This window comes from Canis lupus, chromosome 7, assembly GCF_048164855.1.
Source record: "Canis lupus baileyi chromosome 7, mCanLup2.hap1, whole genome shotgun sequence".
Taxonomy (NCBI): domain Eukaryota; kingdom Metazoa; phylum Chordata; class Mammalia; order Carnivora; family Canidae; genus Canis; species Canis lupus.
Genome location: NC_132844.1, coordinates 22,393,174 through 22,415,307, shown reverse-complemented (window position 1 = coordinate 22,415,307; position 22,134 = coordinate 22,393,174). Strand labels below are relative to the sequence as shown.

At 33.5% G+C, this 22,134-nt stretch overlaps 1 long non-coding RNA gene across 3 annotated transcripts in view; it reads left to right on the top strand.

The window, feature by feature from the left end:
- The window catches only part of LOC140636249 (uncharacterized), a 146,032-nt gene that overhangs the window by 57,327 nt on the left and 66,571 nt on the right, over positions 1–22,134 (top strand). For all 3 annotated transcript variants that reach the window (XR_012033549.1, XR_012033550.1, XR_012033548.1), the window contains one exon: positions 15,506–15,604. This is a non-coding gene — a long non-coding RNA (uncharacterized lncRNA). The remainder of the gene's footprint in view (positions 1–15,505; positions 15,605–22,134) is intronic.

Here is a 22,134-nt window from a genome sequence, read left to right as displayed (position 1 = left end):
ACATCTGGTTGGTCACCAATACCTGTCAATTCCTTCTAGGTATCACCTAGATTTTTCCTTTCTCTTCAACTCTGCTGTGCATGTCTTAGTTTGGGCTCATCATCTCTGATGCTTTTTTTAACAGCTCACATCTCTAATGCTATCACTCCCTTCCTGGCTAACTACTTACTAGTATCTTCCTGTAATTCAGAGAGTATTTACGAGTTCTTAAATCATTAGACTTTTTCATCTTCAATGAGATTTTTTTTTATTTGAGTTTCACTTTGTTAAGAAATGAAAAGGTTTTCTAGATTCAGAAATATCTCTTTATACATTTGCCCTTTACATACTTTTTGGTCTATCCAGACCAAACAGCATCATAGAATTTTACCTGCTCAGTGGCTGTCTGCCTTTGGCCCAGGTTGTGATCCCAAGGCCCTGGGATCGAATCCCACTCAGGCTCTTTGAAGGGAGCCTGCTTTTCCCTCTGCGTGTGTCTCCGCTTCTCTCTCTGTGTCTCTCATGAATGAATAAATATAATATTTAATTAAAAAAAGAATTTTACCTACTTGCAAGCATAGATTGCTTTTTTACTCTTAGTTGGACCTCATAATTCACTTAAATGAATGACTATCCATTCTATTTTACTGAGAAAAAGAAGATAAGCCAACTTGTGACATTGGCTTATTGACTCTACATTTCATATTACACTGCTGGGAAAGTCACCTGGAGAGAAGAGAGGGGCAGGAACTGAGATGTGAATGTTCAAGTTCCTATCTTAGGGTCGCAACTATTAGGATGTGAAAATTCTAGAACAACCCACATAGATTTTGAGGAATCATAGAAAGCTAGAGCTAGTCCATGCCTTCCTGTGTATGCTTGGAAAGACTGCAAGTCTCTTGAAGAATATCTCTGTCCAACATTGGCCTGCTATCAACAGGGATGCTGGAGGAAAGTATCTAGACCAATGTACCCATCCATGGTCAGAGTGTGGTTGCAAGACACCAAAAAGTTCCCATCTGCCTCAGTAGGGGTATGTGAAAGCTTCAAGGACACAGGTAAATTAGGTGCAGTGTGAGTTGGGGTGAAGTAGTGGCATGATACCCCCAAAGACCCCAAAAGCTGCTACACTTCAATGTACATCATACAAGCATCTCGATGAAGGTTGACAAGGTCTCAGAAGAAAGCATGCTCACTGGAGACCTGTCTTCCTGTCTCCTTGAAAAGCTCCAATGTCCTGCTATCAGAGGCAAACCCAGAACTGAGAAAGCAGAGAAGAGACTCTGCTCTAAAGAGTAGAGGAGAATTAGCTCTGATAGGGAGTTTAAACTTTGAATTCGTTCAAATGTGTAGCATTTTTAGGCCAAAAGAAACCAAATTATTCTTAACTGGCACATTTTTATTCTTTTGTCATCGGCTAGAATGAAGATTCATAGGATATGAAAAAGCTGTTTCCTGTTCTTCTCCTAACCACAGTGCTGAGCGAATCAGAATATATTTAGACCCAACTACAATTTACAATAAGCACACCTCCTCAGGCTCTCCTCTCTTACCTATAGTATAAACCATACTCCTTTGTGGACCATAAGCGACTTCTCTAATTCTCATCTCCTAACACTGCCATTCTCAATCCCTGTATTCCAGGTGCTCTGAAATTCTCCCTAGATCGGGAACCCAAAGTTGCTTCACTCCTTTGTGGTATTGTATATGCACTTTTGGACCTAGAGTATCCTTTTCCTGGACTGCACATGGCAAATGCCAACTCATTTTTATCAAGACGTGAAGAACACAGCACTGTCTTCTCCATACTTCTGTTTCTACATTTATATTTTCTGGCAGCTCTGTTTGTACATCCCTGCCTGCTACTACACGACACCAACCCAGTTCTGAATAGGGAGACAAAACACTACCAACAATGTTTGTTGAATGACTTAACTCATAAAATTTTGTAACAAAATTGTCTTGTTTACAGTATATTTCCTCTTAAACACCCCATTGAACTTTCCTTTGTGTTTGTTGAATAATTGCTTCTATCTTTAATCTCTTAGTCAGAAAAACAGTAAAGCTATGGTTAGTGAAATTTTAACTCACACAAAAGCATTTAAATGCATGACAGTAATGGCCATTAATGTTCTCTCTGTAAAACCTTCCTGATTTAAAATAAGTATTTTCAAATTAACCATCATTTAATAAAATTTGTATCACTTTAAACCTTTATGCTTTGACCTTGATTAAAGACAAAGGATTTAAACTTTGTTTTGGGGTGGATGTATGCATGATCTCTCAAAATGTAACTTCTATCCTTAAATGAAATAAACCGGAAATTGTCATAGGAGGAAAAAAAGCAGAGTGAATAGTTTACCAAAATGTGCCTCTTTAATATGTTCCATAGTACAGCCTCCGAGTAAAAAGGAAAAATTGGTCCCAGGAAACTCGGTATTAGGACTTATTTTAAAAATCACCGACTTTAATAAAAAAAAATGCTAGCTTTATATAAGTCAAAACATAACAGTGTTTATGAAATAATATCTTCAGAGACCACTTTCAATCATTGAGCTAATGTCATACATTTTATATATATATATGTGTGTGTGTGTGTGTGTGTATTCTAGGAGTCAAAATGATATAAGGAAACTTAATCTTGTAGTATTCTAAAGGTGTTTATAGCTGGAAAACCTGAATTTTAATCCCATATTTAATATTAGCTAGTTATATGACCTTAAGCAACTTAACTTCCCTAGGTATAGAATGTGACAGAGGATCTCCAAGTTCACTTCGTGAGTTGTAATTTGTTGGTATTTACATCAAAACCTCAAAATAACAGATTAAAGAAGGCAAGTAAAAACAGACCGGAGAAGTATAAAATGGAAAGAATAAAATTAAAAGGGTAAATGGCATAAGATTTCAAAATCTAGGCAAGCAATCTGAGTTTGTTAAAAAAAAAAAATACTGTAACTCATTTTCAATAAAGCTAATGCCATCCCAGTTTCTTTTCTTGAAACTTAATAACATATTTTCAGACCAGGGTAATATTACACATTATATATATATAAATACTCTCTCTCTATGTGTGTGTGTGTGTATATATATACCTAATATATATACCTAATATATATATATATATATATATATACACACACACACACCTAATACCAAGTTTCCTGGGACCATATATAAATATATATAACATCCAGGTGCATATATATATATATATATATATATGCACCTGGATGGTTCAGTTGAATTAGGCACTGACTCTTGGTTTCGGCTCAGGTCATGATCTCAGTGTTGTGAGATCAAGCCTTGCGTCGGGCTCCATGATCAGCGCAAAGTCGGCTTCAGATTTTCTTCTCCCTCTGCCATCTCCCTGTTCTCTCTCTCTCTCTCTCTAAAATAAAATAAATAAATAAAATCTTTAAAATGTGTACATATATTTTTATTTATATACTTCATATATATGCTATATGTATATAGTTTATATGTCTATAGACTATAGGCATATAGTCTATACAAATAGTCTATACTATATGTTTATGTGTATATATATAGAGAGAGAAAGTCTAGCTTACATTCTGGTTATGAATTATGTGTTGAAAATTCCAAGATTACAGTATCAAATCCTTTCTTTTATAATCCTTCTCTCTTACTTTGTTTCTTTTCTTTTCTTTTTTTTTTTTTTTTTTTACTTTACACTCTATGCAGGAGAACTCAAAGTGAGATATGTGCCACCCTGTGGTGGGCAAGATAGTGAGTGCATTCGAGTGAAGGAAGAAGGCATTTGAAGTTTCACTAATACATATTTTTGTGTCATTTTTTTCAGTTTATGTTGAAAGTAAGTTTTATAATATTTATAATAAGAGTCGTCCACATATGACAATTTAAATAAAGAATAGACACAAATCTTGAGTACATGATCAAAAGATTTATACTGATAGTGCTGTGTATAGAATCTAAAAACTCTTCTGGGAGAGATGCCAACTGTTAAAAATTTCTTTCCTTCTGAGATATACCTATCAATATATCTATCTAGACATACATCCAGTTTATATATTAATGTTTTATTGTAAAATTAAAATATAGTCAATAAAGAAAATTTGAAGAATACAAAATATGTAAGGGGACAGGTAAAAGGCATAATCTTTATGTTTCATCATCTATTTACTCATACTTTCTTTCAAATCATATCATAAACAAATCTTTTTTTTTCATAAACAAATCTAATATAATTGTACATGCCCAAGATAAGTCACATAAAGATGAAAAATTTCCAAAACTATCTATGATTATTTCTTCAGAGAATTGAATGAGTTGTCATAACACTTTTTTAGTTTCTATTGGAATTACTTTTAGAAAGTGAAAGTTCCTGCTATTTGACTAGGTTAGCATCCTAACTGATAATACATCTCAGAGATATTAGTTAAGGGATGGTACATAAGCTTGCAACAAAAAGATCTGATTTTCTTATTTAATCCTAGAGAAATAATCAGAACCAGGTTGACCAGTGACTGAAGCAATTAGTTTTATGTACTAAATGTACATAATTCCAACAGCATCAAACTAGAACTCTTGATCATTCTTTCTACGTGCACTATCCAAGCCTGGTTTCCAGATGAGCAGGTCTTTTGGTTATTTTTGATACTGTGATTTTGGTTGTTGTTGACATTAGGCATCTTGCTCTCCAGACATAATAAAGATATTTTGGTGAGAAAGAGTAGTTTCTAAGAGTGACTTTTACTTGTACTTTTCTCTCCTAGAAAAGGGGACTCGGTTCTCATTCTCCTTTATTCATGCATGTATTTAATGTAATAAATATTTAAGTGAGTTAAATGTACAAAGCACTATGCCAGATATAATCTGGATATCCTGGACAACCTTTTCTCTCTGAATTTTACTTTCAAAATGTCTTGACTTGCTATTTTCCATGGACTTTGCTATGTATCTTATTAGCATCCTATGAGCATGAAATTTACCTATCTGAGCTCTCTTGAGAATAAATGTATTTTAAAATCTGACTTGTTATAATATTTTGAAACTTTTTAGTTTGATACATATTCTAGAGGTTATTTATTTCTTCTGAGCTACTTTGGCTTCACTGAGGACAAGGTGATCCTTGAGCTTGAGTGAAACCTCAGCTCGAATGACAAAGCCTAAGACTGTGAGATAAAAAGCAATGGCTTTGGTGGTTAGTGTTTTTTAAATGTAAAAGTTAAAGCTCTCTTTTCAAATCTAGTGCAAAACTTTCAAAATAAAAAAATATAGGTAAATGTGACAACTACTTATTTGATAGCTTTCTGGGTAAACATGATCAATTATTGTTTATACCAGTAATTCTTAAGTTATGCGTTATTATTCTACAAACCAAACTATAAATGTTATATGGCTTAACTAAATGACAGTCATCTTTACTATATTTCTGAAAACATTATTTTCATAAGTATAGTTTTCTGAATTTGTATTTATTTCCTTTCTTACCTCCTCTATAAAATGAGGATAATACTAAGATCTATCTCCTAGACTTATTGAGAGGATTAAATGAGTTACTACATGGAAAGTGCTGAGTGTAGGGCCGGAATGTGTTCTCAAAATATGTACATCTTTCCTTAAATTTTTCTTTAGTATTTTATTCATTTATTCATGAGAGACACACAGAGAGAGACAGAGACATAGAGGGAGAAGCAGGCTCCCCACAGGGAGCCTGATGCGGGACTTGAGCTTGATGCAGCACTTGATCCCAGGACCCCAGGATCAGGACCTGAGCCAAAGGCAGATGCTCAACCACTGAGCCACCCAGGCATCCCCTTTCCTTAAACTTTTGACAACTATTTTTACTTAACCTGGTTGTCTTAGGAAACAACACAATTTACAAGCTCATATCAAATGAATACGATGAGAATCATGAAATAGTCATGCATTTTAGCTCAACATTTTATTTCTATTGACAATAGTGCCTATAATATTTATTCTAGATTACTCACATGTTATAAATTTGGCAATAAAAGTGCCTTAATTGCACATAGTTAGATTAAATGGATGGATGATTTTCTGCCATGAACAAGTACTCTAAAACCTGAACACATTCCAGAAACATTGTTTATATTTCTCCTTGAATTTCCTTTTATTTGAGAAATCTTTATTTTTGAGTCCACACATCCCAGGATCACTACAAAAATCTAGATTAAGTTTTTCTAGCACCTCGTCCTAAACTTTAAATTTGTGTACCTTCTCTTTTCTAACTAACTCCTTTGCAGAATGTAAAGAGCTATCTCTGCCTCAGTTTCCCTGTCTGTCTATCCATTGAAAGAGGGAGAAAAGAGAGCCCTTATTTACAAAGTGGAACAATCCTTTCCTAGGGGTGAGACCAGTGTTTTTTCCTTGTCCTTAATTAGAAAAGTTATTTTCAACTCTCCTGTTCATTTCATTTGGAGAATGTTTTACTTCAAATTGCTCATATGACCTGTTGTTTCTTCATTTACCAGCCTCGACACCCTGGATTTGGCCCTTACAACCTCCTAAACTATATGCTGTTGAAGGCAACAAATCTCTCTCCACAAGACTAATATTTGAGATATTTAAAATGAATTAAATAAAATAATTCTACTGGTTTTAAAACTAAAACGTTCAGAGATTTTTCTTAGTTTATTTTTGTTTTTGTTTAATTCCACCACTGATAATTATATTGGGATTATCTACTTCTACAAGGCCCATCCCTCTCTATATAGGCCCTCCTGTTTTCTGAATACCCACATTCAGAAATTTTTGATTATTATTAACTACTCAGATTCTCTAGCCTCCAAGCTTAGATTTCAATGAATATTACAGGATTTTTTTTTTTTTTTTTTAAGAAATGACAAAGAATAACTAAGAGTCTAAATAGTTTAAAATTAGGCCCTGGGCATATTGGTCAGTTTATTTTCATGGTTATGAGATCCTCGTCTTATTCAATGTAGTGAAAATTCAATACCTGAGGCAGTTGGCCCAAGTTTGATTTTTAGGCATTTTGATTTATAAATTGAATTCTATGTAACCTTTACAGGATTCCCAACTCCATTATCATGTTATTACTTTTGTAATGTGTTTTGAGCACTGCCAATGTGTTCAGAATTGAAAAGCATATTAAAGTGAGCCTATTCCCACAATGGTCTAAACATTTTAGCTGAACTTTTTATTTTTCCACCTCTGCACATTTTGAAAATGCTGCTGTATATTATTTTTCCCCAAATAGATAGAAGTTCCTTTCAAAGCAAGTGTTGAGAGTTCTCTGCTAGTGTTGCTAGAGTTGGATGACATTCTTTGGGGGTCCTTAATGGTAGCCTAAGGTGACAGTCATTGTCTCGTCATTACTCACCTCTTTTAGAATGTTTGGGCCCTGTTTTAAGAAATGATCTTTGAAATGTCCTTATTTTCCTCCAGTATCTCTGTATGGAAAATGGCCATTTTAAATTTCAGATTTCTACATTTTCTTGTTGATCTAAGTCCATATTCTACTAATGAATATGTCCAACTGAATACATTACAAATTTCTTAAGAGGCCAGAAACTCGAATAAAGTCTTTGTCTTTCAAGTGTTCCTCTCTTTTAACTTTTCTAATCATTGTAGATGATGCTCCAGTTGTTCATTTCCCAGGGAAGCATCCAAGAGTCACTTTAAGGTGATTATCTTTTTATCTTCAGGCTCACTGAATCATTGAATCCTTGCTCTACTTCCAGGCCCACAAGACTATTATGCCTGAAATTTTGACTACATAATAATAGATTCAGGATATCCAGAGTTTAGTTATAATTTGCATGTCATTCACTTAACTAAGAGGCACAGAATTTTATACTGACTTTTAGTTTTCATTTTGTCATATTAAGCTTGTCAAATTTGGGCAAACTATTACTTAGATTTCACCCAGAACCATTTAGGCTGATTTGAAAAACTGGTGTATTGAAACCGATTATGGCACATATTCATTCCTTACTTTGCACGTACATGGCTCAGCCCCACATCCAGGTGCCAGTAAATTTGGAAGCGATTTATTAGTTTATTAAATTGCATAAGTGAAGATAAGATAAAAACAGGGTATTTATAATTACTATTTGGTAACTTAAAAACTTGGTTGGTAGTGACATTTAGCTTACTCATTCGAAGATCAAACAGGAAGAATCACTCTATCATTGTTTTTACATTGACAGTAATCAGCCACTGACCTTTGTAAAGTGGTTAGTTGAAATAAGCAGAAAGCACTTTCTAATTCTGAAATGGTTGTTTAGGATTAATGTTAGTGTAATGCCTGTGATTAATGAAGATGATCTTGACAGTTATGGCTCACTATTTGTTCACATTCCAATATAAAATAAAACCTAAAAGCTTAATGCTATCTTTACCATTAACCTTAACCATTTCTTCATCCTCCTGGTATATATTTATTTTTTATTTTTTAAAAGATTTTGTTCATTTATTCATGAAAGACACACACACAGATAGGCTGAGACAGGCAGAGGGAGAAGCAGACTCCATGCAGGGAGCCCGACGTAGGACTCCATTCTGGGTCTCTAGGATCAGGCCCTGGGCCGAAGGCAGGCGCTAAACCTCTGAGCCACCCGGGCTGCCTGGTATATTTTTAAATGAAGAAAGCTTTATGGTAGCTGCTGATATTTAAAGGAGATGTAGAAGCATGGCTAAATAGTTGAATAAATAATGATTGGCTGAAAAATAAATCTTAGTATGTAACATTGCTAAAAACTGATAAATTTGGGGGGAAGAAAAATTAGCTTAGCATTCAAAAATATTTATTTAGTGATTGGAAACATTAATTTGTGATCAGTTTGTTTCTGAACATTTTATTTAATGACAGAAACAAAATATTAATAATGCTAAAATGTTGCCAAATAATTTAAAAAGGCATAAATGACAAAAATTGGTCTAAAAATCAAAAGTATGCACAGTTAACAAAAATTTTAAAAATCCAAAATGGCTATAAAACCATTCCAAGATTTTGCTGAAATTATACTTATATAATTTCAGCCTAATTATACTTATAGTGTGCTTTGATAGATAGGCATGTACAGATTTGCCCTTCATCATTTCCATGATGGACCAACATTATCATCTCCTTTACTCCTCCTGAAACATACCCAAAGATCATACCTCTTTGAACACTGCACCTAGGCTTCAAGGCATAAAATGTGTCTGGAATTTCTAAGAATTCTGCAATACTAGACTTCGGAGTTTGGGGGAAATAAGCAAGGATGACAGCCCTCTGTTAGGGCTGCTGTAACAAAGTACTGTAAACTGGGTGGTTTAAACAACATAAATGTATTTTCTCACAGTTCTGGAAGCTAGAAGTCTAAGATAAGTTGTCAACAAGGTTGGTTCCTTCTGAAGGCTGTGAGGAAAACATCTGTTCAACGCCTCTTCAATCTTAGCTTCCCTGGTTTGCTGGCAAACATCTCTTGGCTTGTGGAAGCATTACCCTGGCAACTTACTGGGTAGCACAGCTCACAGCTGTGGGCATGATATGCTGCCTTTTGGGTCTCTGTCAATATTGCTTCTGAAATTGCATATGTCTCCATGACACTCTACCATCCTTACAAGGATTGATTCTGAATGCCCTTTTCTACATTTCATTCTTCTTTGAATGATAGTCTTATGCATGTGCAGCTCCTTCCTAGGAAATAGGTCACATACCTGAATCTAACGGAAAAGGATGCTGAGAAAAATTTCTGACTTCTAACTTGGGGAGACAGGACTCAGATAGTGAGAGTCCTTCAAATATAGGAAGGATATATTAAATGAGCTGAGGTTATCAGAAACCTTGTAAAAATGTTCATTTCATATTCAATCATATGCAACTACCATTCATTCCTCACTTTTTTCCCTTAATAATCGTCATCTTTGTTGACTCCCAATTCCTTGTTCCAATAAATTACTCAGTAACAGACAATATCTTTCTCTGAAATATATGTGAGTTATAAGGTAGTTACCATACAGATTCCATTTTATGAGATACTACTAAGTTTCTGTTAGAGAAGATCACCGAATAAGTGTCCTATCTTTCTGCTTTTAGAAGTTTTATCTTTGGGGATCCCAGGGTGGCTCAGCAGTTTAGCGCTTGCCTTTGGCCCAGGGCGTGATCCTGGAGTCCCGGGATCAAGTCCCATGTTGGGCTCCCAGCATGGAGCCTGCTTCTCCCTCCTCCTGTGTCTCTGCGCCTGCCTCTCTCTCTCTCTCTGTGTCTATCATAAATAAATAAATCTTTTTTTAAAAAAGAAGTTTTATCTTTAATCTTCTTTAGAGTTTTAACCTTCGCCTTTATTTACTTATTTAATCCATCAGATGTTTCATTATATATGGAGTGAGAAAGGATGCCAGATTATTTTTCTCCATATTGAGTCAGGTATTTTTTTACCTCCATCTACTAAATCACCACCCCCTAATTTGTGATGCTACCATTTACTTTCCATACTTAGATGGATCTATTTCCACACTTTCTAGTGTGTTCAATTTCTTCTCTGTGTAAACCTGCCTTTGTTTTACAATATTATTATTTTAAAAACTATTCCTAGAATTCTGTAGAATTTTTTTTGTTTGTTTAAAGATTTAATTTACTTATTCATGAGAGACACCGAGACAGGCAGAGGGAGAAGCAGGCTCCATTCCATGCAGGGAGCCTGACATGGGACTTGATATCAGGTCTCCAGGATCACATCCTGGGCTGAAGGCAGCGCTAAACTGCTAAGCCACCCGGGCTCCCCAAATTCTGTAGCATTTCTTGATCTCTTATTAGATGAACTCTTCATTTTTTCTCTCTCTCTTTTTTTTTTTTTTTAGAACTGACTCAGCTCTTCATGAGTCTTTATTTTTCCATATACATTTTAATAATATGTTAGTTTTCTTAGAAATTCCCTATACAGTTTAATTAGTATTGTGTTTATAGGTTAATTCAGGTGGAATTTTCATTCCATTCATGAATATATGAATATATTTCTTTTTTTCTTTGGGTCTTTTACGTTTTAAAAGTTTCATTCTAAAGGTCATGGAATTTTTTTTTTTTTTTTTTTTTGGTCATGGACATTTTCATCAGGATAATTCCTCTATATTTAATGGTTTTGTTTAATTGTGAATAATGTCTAATTTTTCAATTTGGTTATGTTGATATAAAGGAATGATGGTGAATTTTACTGAATTTTATCTGGTAACTATTGCTTTTATAGAACTCTTCTCAGTAGATGATCAGATTACCTGAAAATGATAATTTTGTCTCCCTAGCCACATTTGGGAATTGAAAAAAATTGATATTAAAAATATTTGTCTTGTTTTAATGTAAAAGGAGAAATTTAAATTTCTCTATTTTATATGATATTTGCTATAAATTTTGGCAGGTGGTTTTTTTTTCAAGTTAAATAAGTTCCTTTCTATTCGTAGTATATCATAAATATATTTTGATATAGTTTGATACTTATTCTTAATTTATTGACATAATCATGTGAATATTTTTCATCTTTTAGTTCGTTCATATGAGAAATTATATTTTTATGTTTGCTGATAGCAAACCATCCTTGAATTCTTAGAATAAGCCATACCCGAGCATGATGTATAATTTTAATGCATATTTTTGACTAAGCTAATATTCAATTCAGAGTTTTTGTTCTATCACGTAAGATAAATAAGACTACTATTTCCTTTTATTATATTGCCTACACAATTTTGAAATTAAGCTAATATTAACCTTTTCAAAGTTTTTTATCTGTCTTCTGCCTGGATCAACTGGTATAACACAGATTATCGACAGTATGGAAGAATGGTTTTGTAATGCCATCTGACTTTGAAGATTTTGAAGATCTTTGATTAGCATTTTAATTCCTTTGGAGGGAGGTATTATCCTTATTGAAATAATAAGAAAAATTGCTATATTATCCACTCATACTTACCTCTTGCATCTCTTGTGCTACTTGCATTTATTTCATTTTTTTTAAAGATTTGTATTTACTTATCCATTCATGAGAGACACAGAGAGAAAGGCAGAGATATAGGCAGAGGGAGAAGCAGGCTCCCCGCAGGGAGCCTGATGAGGGACTTGATCCCATGATCCTGGGATCATGATCTGAGCTGAAGGCAGACATTCAACCACTGAAACACCCAGGTATCCTGCATTTTTTGACCAAGTATTTCTATTAAAAAAGTTTTCAAAAACATTTTAAGGGCAAATTTTCTGAGGCCTTATATGGCTGAAGATAGCTTTAATTTTCAATTTTAAATAAAAGCTTGGCAAAACATTAAATTCTAGGTTCAAAGTGCTATTCCTTAATTATTAAAATATTGTTTTTTATACTCAGTATTCCTGTTAGAAGCAAAAGTTTTTCTCATTTTTTCTTTTAAGCTCTTCTGTTCTTTCAGGAAGCTTTTTGTATTTTTTCCCTATCTTTGAAATTATTAAATTTTACTCTATTGTAGTCAGAATATTTCTTAGCTTTTTCTATTTATTTTGGTTTGCTACCCTCAGTGATTTCATTTGAGATCTTTTATTTTCCTTTGATTGTGGAGAATTGACAATTGTTATTTCTTCAAATATTTCCTTTCCTCCACATAATTCTTTTCTTTGCTGTTATATGGATGTTGATACTTTCTCCTCTTTTATACTTTTTAATTTTTTAAAATTTCTTTTTTATTTTTACTTCCTTTTGATGGCTTCTGTGAGTGTTCTTTGACCTCTCTTATTGCTAACTCTTCATTCTTTGAGTGTAACTTTCCTTCTCTTCAACCTATTTAGTAAGTTCTGTCTATCAGTTGTTACAGTTTTCATTTCTAGTGTTTCCTATTGGCTTTTCTTTATAATTGCTTTTCATTCTTCATGTAATTACTATTATCCCTTATCTTTTTGAAAACATCTCTTATTAATTTGACATTCCTTTCTATTTTAGATTATTAATTCAGTTTCATCTAATACAGTTTGTCAATTAAGTATGTGTGTGTGTGTGTGTGTGTGTGTGTGTGTGTATGTGTGTGTGTGTTTGATAATGATTGGGCTTTCTCCATGGCTTTTTTTTTTTTCAAAAGTTCATTGTCTCTAGAGATGAGCAGTAACTTTGGCTGACTATATGTATTTTCCTTTGCGGGTGGGGATGAGGAATGCTAAAGACCAAACCTTTGCATGCTCTTCTACTTGTGAATTTAGAAATAGGGGGTAGGTGGGACCTGGCTTGGACAGAGTGCCTCTGCCTTTAAAGTAGGTCTAGATAACCTTCCATTTTGCCACATCCCAGTAGACTTCTCTGGGCCTCAGGGAATTTCCTTGAACATTCCTATGGACACTGTTATTTACTTGCATGACCTATAAGTCATGATATGAAGGGAGTGAGGGCTGAATGTCTTCCTGTGAATGTTGGATGTTATCTACCTCCTACCTTAGCCAGATAGAGTTCCAACCTGATATTGCCATACCATCTAGCCTGGGTGAGGCAGTTGACACTGCTGCTGGTCTACTTTGCATGGGACATGGTGGGCACTGATCCACCCAAGTAATTTGAAAAGAAAAAATATTCAGTTAAAAAATTGCCCCTCCCAACCATTCCCCAAAGCCCTCAAATGCTCTTGTACTTCAAAGTCTTCTATTTTCTTAGAGGCTTCCTGCCATTTAAAAATATTATATTCTCAGAACTACCAATATTCCCCTTGATTTTGTGCATCTTTAGTTTGGGTACAAAGGAGAGTGCCCACTCCCTGTGTTTGCTATCTGGTCAAAGACCTTGATTTCATTTTCTTCATTTAATTTTGGAAGGATGGTGATGATGGTCACTGGTTGTTGACTCTTCTATTTCTTTGGACCTGCTAGTCTATCCCTCATTTTTTCTTTTGGCAACATTGTTACTATTTATAACTATTTTCCTTATTACATATTTGTATTCCTGTGTTGTATTCCCCAAACTCGCCAAAGAAAATCCTTTCTCAGATTTTAGATTGATTTTGTATTTCATGACAATGATTTCAGGGTTCACAGACTGAATCATAATTTCAGCTGTTTCGAATTCATAAATCAGTATTACTAAGGTGTATCTGAAGAACTAAAATACTTTTATTGCAAATCTGAGTGATAATACGGGCCTCAGGATTGCCCTGGAATATGGATGAGAACCGACCATTTAGGAACAAATATTCTGGCTGATAACAGACAGCCAGCCAAACGCAGCCCCTGATAAAGATAAATAACCTGTACTCAGGGAAATTTTTTGCATCATTAAACATGGTGAGCATATTAGCTAGCAGGGGGTGGAGCCGAGTCCCCAAAGAGATAAATCTAAATTATGTGCGCTGCAGTGATCATAACAGTAATGCACCATCTTGGCTAACTAGCTGACATCAATGGGGAAGGGAATTTCAGATTTAAATGAACCAAACTAAAAAGCATTTCAGTGCACATACAGATTAATTGGAGCATATTCATGAACTTTTCAGCCCTATTATGCCTCTTTTTTTTTTTTTTTTTTTGACTGGTGCCAAATACAAAGAGCTTAGAATTTTCCTGTCAAACCTTGCATCTTTGTTTCTTCTTTTCACTTTCTTATGCAGCTTGATTAATTACTCTCCAATTTGCTCTGCATTAATCTCCCTCCTACACAGTTGTATCAGTACTTGCCAAAGTCTCTTTGTGCGTGTATGTGCAACTAAGATGGATAGTATAAGTTCAGTGACATTTTCCTTACATTAATCAATAAAATAGTCATTTGTTAATACTGTACTTTTGAAACACAAAATATCCCAAATTCAAAGTTAAGAATCACTGCTAATTCCTTCAGAGGACACACCCTGTTGGTAATATAACCAATTTGAAAAATTTAAGAAAGCTTTCTTATAATCAAATTTGATTTTGTTATTCGCTGTTATTTGTGTTAGATAGTCTTTTGATGCTAAGGTACCTGCCCATACTAAAAAAATCACAATATCTGATTTTCTTTCATTCAGTTCCCTTTGTACCTCTGGGAAGTTATAGTACTATTACTAGAAAATGAAGAGGAAAAACACTATTGGTTTATGGGGATGAAGTAGCCAATATTTAATTATTTTTATCTGAAGTATGGTAAAATATATCTTTAAGTGAGCTCCAGCTAGACTGTAAGATATACATGATGACATCTGTCTTAATTCATAGTCATTGTCCTAATGCACAGCACAGTTGTGCAATAGGTGCTCAGTAAATATTTGTTGACAAAATGAATGAGTACTTTTCAAAAAGGATTATTTTCTATGATAAGAAACAAGTTATGTAAACTTGGGATAGTGAGGGGAGTAGCAGTCAAAGTTGACTTACTATTTTAACCAGAGAGAAAACTTCTTGAAATAGGTACCACCAAACCATTTCTTTTTGATTGATATTGACTTCTCACATGTTTGTGACTATTCCATTCATTTTCATTATTAAGTTTATTTGTTAAAGAAAAATTAACAAGAGTCAATCATGGAAAGATATCTAGATAATCTGGGTTTGAATTACATTTCAACTGCTTATTGTAAAATAATCTCAATCAATCCTTCAACTTCTTTCTTTCAGCTTCTTCAAGAGTGACAGGACATTTGACAACTGGGGCTGTTGCAATGGTCATATGAATGAAGCATCAGGTGCGCTGGTACCTCACACAATATGCAGAAGGTAAGCACTGCACACCAGTTTCCTTTCCTCCTGCTTCCCTGCTCTTCTGGGTGCAAAATGATATTTTCTAAATAATGATAATTTTATTTAGAATATTCAGAAATTCCATAGATAATGAATATGCCTTTAATTGTTCTTAATTTTAAAAGATGACTATAAAGAGGCTAAAGCATAAATCAGGAGCCTGTCATATTGAAAATAAATAAGATTTAAAATCTAACTTTTCTATATAATCTTTTTCTTCTAAAAATGACAACTTAACCTAATCTTATTTCTCCTTCATTACTGAGTAAACTGCTTCTTTCAGTTCTCCTGGAATCTGTTACAAATCAATTGCTGATTCCAGTTTCTTGGCCTCTGGGAGGTTCTTTTTTTTTTTTTTTTTTTTTTGCCTTTCTGATCCCTAGTAATTTTTGTATCTCCAACAGCAGAGAGTGCATTTACTTTTCTGGTCTGTATTGGAAGGTAGAGTTATGCTCTTCAGCCCCCTTGTTTGCATCTACAAAATGAAGAATATTAACAACATCTATGCCTTTTGTTCTTGACTTTCTTTTAATAAAGAAAATCCTATTTACTGTTTCTCTGCCCTTGATTCTCTTTTTCTGAGTCAAACATGCAATTTCCTTGGTGAAGGAAATTCACCAAGTTGTCTGCCTTCATTTTAAGACCTCTTTCTCCTCTTTCAGACCTGAATTTCTTCTACCAGATTTGCCTCTAGGGTAATCAGATTGAATATTTTTTTTCAATATTTTTATCTATCTAGATTGTTCAATAGAAGGATAAAGAGGCTTTATCTTTACAAGATATGCAAATGGAAGGGTTTAGCTTGAGGAAAGAGGAACAAAAAGTTAGCAAAAGAAATTATTGTGACTCAAGTTACTTTGCTTTATCCAGATGTACTCTGAATAAAAGATCTAGTTTGGCTTTTTATTTATCCAAAAAAGATTGGAAAGAAGTTAGATTTATTAGAATCTTTTTTTTTTCCCTTTAACTTTGGTATCAAGAGACAGCCCACGTGTAATAAGACTTTAGGATTCAGCACAGGAAATAATAACAAGGCAAACTTCATGGGGGATGGGAGTAATATTTAGATCAGTCCAACTTAGGCTATCTTAGGGCAACCTACTTAATATCTAGCACAAAAGTCATATGAGAGAGATACTATCTTTCTTAGTTCAGAGCCAAGTTCTTAGATTTGCTCATTGCATCTAATTATTACTACTTTGAAACATCCTTATTCCCTAGAGCTATTCTTATCTTAGTCCCACCTATATGAAAGACTTGCCTTCAATGTCCATTGATGGCAGGCGTTGGTTCTTCTCTACTTCCTTGCCTACCCCCTAGTGTCCCTGAACATAAAGACCTTCACAGAGCTCAGTTTGGGATTTATTTTAATTCTCTTGATTGAAGAATGAGAACTAGACAGGTGATTCATAAAGAGATTTGCCCGTTCTCTGTAGCAAAGCTATAAGTAAAAATTTCTTCTCTACAGAATGTCATTTATAAATTAGGAATTAATGTGATGTACTGGTGAGTTACATTTAGTCTTTTTATGCATATTGGTTAATATCCTAGTTTTAAGTGATAACTTGCGAAACTTATTTCTTGTCATTTTGCTAAGAAAACCTCTGATAGAACCACAAAGTGCGTTACATTCTATGAGGTAACTTCTTGCATATTAGGAATCATTGACTATGTCTGCTATCATTGGTTTGATTATTTGTTGACAATTTTTTTAATCATAATATTGTTTTGTTTATACCATCCTTAATTGGTCCCTTGTTATCATTAAACTCCTTCCCCCTTTTTTCCAGTAGAAGCTACAAAGAACTTTTTTTATTGACATATAGTTGACACACAATGTTACATAGTTTCTGGTGTAAAACATACTGATTTGATAACTCTATACCTTATGCTATGCTCACCACTATTGTAGCTGCCATTTGTCACCATACTGTAATACGATTCACTATATTCACTATGCTGTATTTTTTATCTCCATGACTTATTCATTCTATAGCTGAAAGCCTATATCTCCCAGTCCCCTTCACCCATTTTATCCATCCCCCATTTTCTTCCCTCTGGCAATCATTAGTTTGTTCTCTGATATAGGCCTATATTACATTGTGTTTGTTTGTTCATTTGCATTTTAAATTCCACATATAAGTAAATCGTGATATTTATCTTTCTCTGTCTGACTTACTTATTGAGTATAATACTGTCCTCTAGGTCTGTCCATATTGTCACAAATGGCAAGATCTCATTCTTTTTATGACTAGTATTTCATTGTGTGTGTGTGTGTATCCATTGACATATATATATATCCATTGGTATAAAAATAAATATATATATTTATATGGATGCTTGGGTTGCTTTTATACCTTTGCTATTGTAAATAATGTAATGCTGTAATAAACGTAAACATAGAGGTGTTTATGTCTTTTTGAGTTAGTGCTCGTGAAGAATCTTTTTAAAATCAAATTACTTTAAGAAAAGAAAGTACACTACAATAGCAAACTTAGATATTTACATAGTTTATTGCAGAACTCTGGGGCAAAGTATGTATAGTTAAGTTTGGGTTTAAATCTTGCCACATAAAGAGATTAAATAATATGATAATGATAGTTGGTTTGCTTGAATTAGGTACCAAACATTATCCATATATTGCATTTGATTTTGGTTTTCTCTTAAATTTTTTTCAGTTTATGATCTTTAAGCTATAAGGCAGTTCCATATGCCATCCTCTTTTTAAAAAGTTATTTATTAAGGTAATCCGTTAAATATGATTAGTATAATATCTGGAACAGACTTAAGCATTCAACATGGTAGCTATTATTATTATTGTTATTGTTATTATGACATCTCAGAATATCTATCCTTTCAACAATCTCTGCTTGAAATTTGTTATTTAATTAATAACTATTTTTAGTTATTTTTATATATATTTTATATATTTTATAACTATTATTAGTAATTTTAGTTATTTTTATTATTTTAATTAATTAATCCTCATGGGTCTGAGGATTGGTGTCTTTTGTTCATTATGGAAAAATTTCAGCCATTATTTCTTCAAATATTACTTAGCTTTCATTCTTTCTATTGCTTCCCTCTAAAATTTTGATGGATGTGTATTAGACATTCTCATTTTATCTTTTATTAGTGTGAAGCTGTATTTCATGTTTTCCAACTCAATCTCTCTGTGCTGCATTGAGTATATAATTTTATCTGCTCTAGCTTCCAGTGTACTATAATTGTTCATTTCCGTGTCATCTCCTATTATCTCATATAAGTTTCTAATTTCAATAAAATTTCTAATTTTTAGAAGTTTAATTTAGTTCTTCAATAAATCTTTCCAGTGATTTTTTTTGGCAATTATTATATAATTATGTTTTCAATTCTCTCTTAGTTTTTAAAATATATTGATATACTATGGTTTATATTTGATTATTGTTATATTTATATATCTTTTGTACTTGGCTTTATGGACTTGTGTAATTATGTATTTGTTATTTTCTTCATTTTTAAAAGATTTTATTTATTTATTCATAAATATATAGAGACACAGAAAAAGAGAAAGGCAGAGACATAGGCAGAGGGAGAAGTAGGCTTGATGCAGGGAGCCAACACAGGACTTGATCCTGGGACTCTGGGATCACACCATGAGCTGAAGGCAGACAGACACATAACCATTGAGCCGCCCAGATGTCCCTGTTTGTTTATTTTCTGAGAACTTCTGTTTAATGGAACTTTATCTGTGGAAAAATGAAAACTTCATTTTTGGTTACTTTTTGAAGGTGTTTTTACTTGTTAGTTGTTACTACCAAAATATGTCTGCTTTTAATTACAATATTAACTTGAATTTCATTTCTTTGGGACCTTATAAACAGAATTAATACAGATAAGAATGGATAACTTTCCTTAATGCCTCTCTGCTGATTAGTTTATATTTATTCCTCCTTTCTATGGTTTCCAGGTTTATTTTCTTACTTTTCTCTTCCATGGCACCCTCAGTACTTGTCAGATCAGTAGATCTAGATCAGTAGTTTCAGCCAGGGGTGACTTTTCCCCCACAGGGGACATTCGGCAAAGTCTGGAAACGTTTTTTGGTTATTAGAACTGGGGGAAAGGTATCAGTGGCCTCTAGTGTGTGAGGCCAGGAATGCTTCTAAATGTCCTACAGGGTACGGGACACTTCCAACGCAGAGTTATCTGGCTCTTAATGTCACTAGTTGCTAATCAGATGCTAAGAAACCATGTTCTAGGTCAAACAGGATTGGTAGGTGCCACAGGGCATCCAATGTCTTTAACTTACTTCCCTGAACCCTTCTGCCTTGTTCTAGCCTTGGGGATTTCCTTACTTCTGCAAAGTTCATCTATGTACTTAAAATGACTTCAAAACCATTTTAATAACTTTATAAATATTTAGTATTTATATTATCTTATATATATTTTTTTGTTTGACCTGGTTGTCTTCTTTTTCAAAGACTGCAAAATGTTTTGCTGTTTGCCTGGATGATAGTTTGACTAGTCTTTAGTTATGGATTTTAAGGTAGTTTTTAATCACTTGCTATTACAAACAATGCTCCAATACATATTTGTATATATTAGAATATATCTATAAAATATACACTGAAGAAAATAAATGCTAGATATGTGCATTTTAAATTTTGATAAATGTTGCCATATTCTCCACTTAGGATTTTTCAGTTTACCCTCCCTCCAGCATTTTATCAGAGCAACTTTTTTCTTACATAGGTTTAAATTCAAACTGATAGATTAAAAAATGATCTCATGATACACAGATATAGAAAAAAATGAACCTTCATTTAACCATCAGTCAAATTCTACAATTATCGGGATTTTGTCACATTTATTTCAGTGCTGTTTTTTTTTTTCTTTTTTATTTCTGAAGCATTTAAAAAAAAGATCCAGGTATCATTTTTATTTCATCCTTATACTTCAATAAGCATCTCTAAAACATGTGGACATTTTATTATATAACCACAATGCCATAATTATAATGCAAGAAATTTCTCCAAATGCAAGAAAAGATTCTTCTTTTATAACTGGTTTGTTTGAATCAAGATCTATACAAGGTCCACTTGTGACCTTTGGTTTTTATGCCTGCTAACCTTCCTTCAAATTAGAACAATATCCTTTTCTTTTGACCCACTGACATTGGTGGATAGAAACCACATTGATTATCCTTTGCAGAGTCCTACATTTTAGATGTGCATTTGTTTCCTTGTGGTGTAATTTAACTTGCTCATCTAGCCACTGTGAGAAAAATGAATATTGGACATTTGATTAGATTTGAACTCAACATGTTGGGCATACTGTATATGTATTACCGTTTCATTTTGCATCCAAACAGTAGGCATTCAATACCTGCTTTTGTCACTTTCTGTGATATTGGACTAATGACCATTAGATTCAGGTGGTCACAACCTGATCCCTTCATTTTAAAGTTCTCCATTTTCATTTTACCAAGTGGCTTCATTAATTTGATCATTGCTTGAATTGCTCTTTTTATGAGGGATTGCAGAAAGGTGGTTAAAAAAAAATTCTACCTCTTTTTTCACAACTTTTAGTTGGAATTCTTCATTAAAGAATAACTTTTCCCCACCAATTAGGGCTAATTAATTTCCCTCAAGTATACTTCATAGAAGAAAGGCAGAATGAATTATTTCCTTTTTAACTGCCTATTTTCAGAGTAAAAATTTGGGGCTCTAGTTATTTCTAGTGGTGTTCTATTAGTTTTGTTTAAATTTGCAGGTTCTCTTTCTCCTTTTCTTTCACTGAAGGGGCTATCAATAAGAACTCTTGAATTTATATATTTCAAGTGATTTAATTATTTGATTTAACTATGCTCTTTCAAGCTCAAGTTGTTGCATATTAGTTAAAAGTAGTCCTTTCATATTGTCTCCTATGCCCCTCTGATATGGCCCATTTAATACTTGATAGTTACATTGCTTTCTGGCATAACCAGATATCCCAAGTACATCTTATATATTTTTTACTTCAGATTTGGAATCAGCTATCATTCATTGCAATTTTTATTTTATTGTTTTTGTTGTTGTTGTTGTTGTTGTTGTTGTTGTTGAGGACAGCAAATTTTCATAGATTTAGGAGTGGTTTGTATTTTCTTTTTTTCTAAAATGAATATTTATGTTTTCCCTAAAGGGTTGTTGGTCTTTCTCTCTTTTTTTTCTTTTTTTAAAAAGATTTTATTTATTTATTTATGAGAGACACACAGAGAGAGGCAGAGACATAGGCAGAGGGAGAAGCAGGTGCCCTATGGGGAGCCGGATGTGGGACTCCATCCCAGGACCCTGGGATCATGCCCTGAGCCAAAGGCAGATGCCCAACCACTGAGCCACCCAGGCATCCCTGTTGATCTTTTTCAAATAGATTTATAGGAATTAATTTTTTAGTAGAAAATTAGCCTTTGTCTATGATAAGAATGAATTAAAGTATTAGCTATATTTGCTATTTGTCATTTAGATATTCATGATGTTCTTATACCTTCT